This window comes from Triturus cristatus, chromosome 7 (genome assembly GCF_964204655.1).
Source record: "Triturus cristatus chromosome 7, aTriCri1.1, whole genome shotgun sequence".
NCBI classification, from domain to species: Eukaryota; Metazoa; Chordata; class Amphibia; order Caudata; family Salamandridae; genus Triturus; species Triturus cristatus.
The window spans coordinates 1,336,156,037-1,336,161,046 of record NC_140590.1 but is presented as its reverse complement, the minus strand read 5'-3'; positions in this window follow the sequence as shown (position 1 = coordinate 1,336,161,046).

The window sequence follows — 5,010 nt, the reverse complement described above, 5'->3', positions numbered from 1 at the left end:
TGGTGGAAGGACCATCATGGAAAATATTGCAATTGCTACAAAAGTCCTTCCTGATATTGATATTTGTGCTGCCACAAATTGTTTTATTAAAGTATCCAATTTTCTTACATCAGCTGTACAACGTTGCATCATTAAAATTATGTATTTTCCATATTTTGTTAACAATAATGTGGATAACATCTCTGATTTACATTGGCTATACTCCATGTTTTAAATTGCACCTTTCACTAATTTATTGAAAGCCACTGATTTACAGTCTGGTAATGTTAAATACAGAAATCTCTCAGTGTCTATATTGGTGCTACATGGATACATGCAATTTTCACAATAATGTTCCCATTTGTAAGAAAGGCCAAAAATATTTTGTATTTCTACACCTTAATTTTCCAAAATTGTAAGCATATACATTAAAAATTCCTGAGCATCTTGTTGGATATTTTGTGTAAATTGTGTAGAACCAGAACACACATCCAAAAGATTACGAACATCTGAAACAGATTGTATTTTACTTCTATCTGTTGTCAATTTTTCATAAACAGAATGCAACAGAGAACAAAATCTTTTTTCCCGATTCTGCATAATTTGTTCTTGCAAATCTTCCAGATAAAAAACAACATTGACCACTACATTAGCATAGCAGTTGACACCAGAACTATTTTCAAACTGATAACCAACAATCTCTTCAACAGTGTCCAATTTCTTTTTACCTGCAATCACAACATTATCTTGTTCTTTTCTTTTCTTGATACCTTCAGAACAGATATTCTCTAACCTTCTTTTTCGACCAACCACACGCTTTTCAAATACAGGATATTGACCTAAATTTGGAGCATACACCCTTCTTAACCTATTATACTCTTTTACACAGTTTGCATCTGCAGTAACCTTTGTCTCATCAAAATCAATCAAAAACAAACCAGATAATGTTCTGACTCGCGACAAAGCAACATATGCCATACCCTCTTTAAATACAGTAGATCCAATGTTCACCAATGCACTGTCTACACTTAATCCTTGAGATTTATGAATAGTCACTGCATATGCCAGAGAAAATGGAAATTGTTTCCTATGGACATATAAATCTTTAACAAGCAAAAAACGAACTGAACAACGACCAATTTCTTTAACTTCATCAATCTGATCAAATTTAATTTTTAAAAACTTCAATTCCTTCTTTTTTCTGATAATTCACAAAATCCACCACTTTGTCCATTGCACCATTAACTAAACCTTTCTCTACATCCAAATTACGCCTTAAAATTACCCAACAGTTTACACACATTTACAGTGTCTTTTCCAAACCAGCAGTTTTAGATATTTTTTTTTCTAAACAATCTAGTTTTGTTCTCAACTTACCCGTTAAAATAATAGTGATTCCTTCATGTAGTATTTTATCGATGGCTTCCATTTTGACAATTTCTTCATTTTCCAATTTTAATAATTCTTCGTTGAATATTGAACACTCACGCAGTGTCGGCATTAAGCAAATCACTGACTTATTTTCAGCAATTTCTACGTACACTTTTGCAGCAACTGCATTTTCATTTGGAAAGACATTGCAAAGTAATTGACTCTCCAAAGCTTCTTTCCCTTTTTTTGAAAGAATTCCAATTCTTATATCTTGAAGAATACTTCCATATTCAGCATCATTTGCCTGTCGCATATTTGTTGTCAGTTCTTTGTATTCAAAATTACTCCAAATGTTCACATTACCAACACTGCCAAGAGACTTTCTAGTATCTTCATGGGCAAGTGTTTTAAATACCGGTTGTCCTTTTACCGGTGTCAGTTGCAGTAGATCTCCAAAAACTATGACGTGTTTTCCTCCAAATAACACGTCATACTCTGTTTTAAGAATTTGCTGCATTCTTAAATGCACAAAGGCAAGCATCAAGTTTGAAACCTTGCTCACCTCATCCAATTTGTTCTCATGCTCTACTGGCAGCATTAGTAAACGATGTAAAGTAATTCCTTTAATGTTATGTGCTGCCAACCCAGTTGGAGCAGTGACAACACAAGACAAATGCGACTCAGTTGTTTTTTGCAGATAACTTGTAATTACTTTAATTAAGAAACTCTTTCCTGTTCCAGCTTGACCACTCACATACATTCGGATAGGTTGAAATGATGTACATGAGCACACTCTCTTTTCATGAAGTAATCCATGGTCAATCTGCTGTTTCACTTGCTAATATATTTGTTTCTGTTCAACATTTAGTTGCTCTTCCAAGTTTCCTAACTGTATTGCATCTTCTTGTGCTTGATACATTGCTGTTTCCACCTCATTCATGGCAATCGCTGCTTCATTTTCAACAATTGACTCAGTGCAGCAGAACTTTGACTGTCTTGAGAACTGTCTCTAGCAATCTCAACTGCAATTGTAGCTTCTTGATCAATTTCGTCATTCAACATTTTCACATAATTTGCGAAAGCACTGCATTGTATGCTATCTTTACAAGCATTAAATGAATCTTCATAGCTGGGAAAATCTCCAAGTAATTCCAGTTCAGAACGCCATGGTTTGAACATTTGCAAAAGGGCTAAATAGTAAAATTCCCTTTTGTCAGCATTGTCGCAACTCAGTTTTCTGTGATTAATTAAATTTCCTTTCCTTTGTTTCACCAGACATCCTTCAGAACCAATCACTCCATATTTTCCATCGTTGATGTTCTCTGTAATATTCCGTTTAAAAGTGTAGTTCTGCAGCACTTCATAGAGACACATGTTCTCAAGATGATGACTTCTCTTTGGACCTAGACTCACCCAAATGATTCTTCTACTTTTGGAATATAGACTTGCAGATGATAACCGATCTGAACATTCATATGCTCTAATTTCACGATGCAATAACATTTTCAAACTGAAACTGTATAATTTCTTACTTAGAGTCTTCTAGTGAGAAATCTCTTCCCACATTTCTTTCAATTCAGTCTTTTCTGATTTAGTAATGTAAGACGTTACATATCGAGCAACAGCAATAGAATTGTCTGCAACATACTGAATATCCATGTTAGCGTTCCACATGGATAAAATAACTGGGTTGTAGTCATTTATGTATTTTGATTCTTCGCTTCTTCTTAAGTTGTAGGTGTTTTTCGGAGACTTTCTTGTGATGGTATGTCGTACAGCTCACATGAAACTGTTCACTCTTCCTTTGGCTAATACAGGACGTGGAAATCCAAAACGACATTTGGTATAGAACTTATCCTTTGACTTGTACTTTCTTCGACAGTATTTTCCACACCTATGGCTTTGAAATCGTAAGACTTGTTCTTTTAAGTTTTTGTCTTCTCTGCTATTTGGTACAGCACATGTAGCATAATCTTCAATGAAAGACAAAACACTTTCATCTGAATCTGTTCCAAATGTGGGGGCATCCTTGATCCATAACAACATATGTATGTGAGGAGCACCTCTTGCTTGATACTCCTTCCTCCAAAAGAAATCCACAACTTCTCCAAGAGGAGGATTCTTTTTATTGCAGATGAAAGACATCATAGCTTCAAATCTATGATTGAAATATCTGCATACATTGACAGGATCCAAAGAGCACAATTCTCCAGGTGTCTTGTATTCAATATTATTTATATTGGAATTTGCCTCTCGAAGAAATTCAAGTAAATCATCCCAAGCATACTCAGCACAGCTTAGTGTAACAAACCATGTAGGAGTTTCCAAGTTCCGTAGCATGCATTTCAGTTCTCCATGTCGACCGTACCAATATTCATTAGTCCCACGCTGACATGCCATCAGATTAATCCACTGAGATTCTAAATGATCATCTCTCTGATGCACTTTATCCATAAAATCCTTTGCAGTAACATTTTGAAGATGCATTCCAGTTTCCAGACAAGTCACTTTCAAACAGAAGATGAAACATATAAGGGATACATTGTCGAAATCTTGGATCTTCTGCATATAATCTTGTTGTCCGATATTCAGATGCAGGAATCTGCACAGGACGTTCATCATATCGTCCACCTTTTCCTGTTGGAAACAACTGCGGGAAACAACGAGCTTCCAAACTCTCTTCCCATACACTCATGGGACTTCCTGTTGCTTTTTTCATTTGAAACAACTCAATTGTATTCCCCATCACCTCTTTGGAATGAAGTGGATGTACACTGTAATGTTCATAGATCTCTTCACATCTTAATATTTCACTATCTTCTGCTAAATCTATTTCTTCTTCTCCAACAAACACATTTCTATAGTACTCATTATTTTTTATCAGATACAATGATGCCTTTTGCACTTTTCTAACATCCACTAACTCCTGCCAGATTTTCGTATTTTTAGTAGGAACACCATTAACTAGAATGACTAGTGGCTCGTTTTCTGCATGATCTACATCAATAGTTTCAACATTTTCCTTAAATCTAATGGTAAATACACAACTCTTCCTTTCAATCCTCTTTGCAACTCTGATGGAGGTAATTTACTTGTTTTGGGCTCCTTACGAACAATAGCCTGAAATGGGTGAACACATTGTATCAGAATAGACTCATACGTATTTAAATCTATCAGCTCTGGAGGAATAGCAACCAACTCTAGATTATTATGAACAGCTCTAGCAGGCATTTTATTCTCATCTAATTTATCATAACAATATTTGCAAATACGCTGCTCACATCCTAAATCAAAACAATCCTCTACCAACAAATAAGTTGCAAATTCCATCCACTTATCATTATCTTCTATTTCACTTTTTAAATACAGATTGACACCCCAGGTCTGATTTTTATAGTGACTTCGCCGACAACAAATACAAGAAACATTTGGTCTTTCACCTGAAATTACCTTAAACTTTGTGATTTCATCCTCAAATTTTTCTGTAATTACAGGTTCTACATTGTCTTCAACATTTTGTTCTACTAATGTGTCAGTTTCTTCACTCTCTTGCTGAGGCCCAAAGCAACAAAACTCAATATCCTCACAGACCTGCTTCACATCTGAAACTGACCCACGCAAAAGAGCACTGTTCAACTCACTTAACTTTAGTGCTGGACT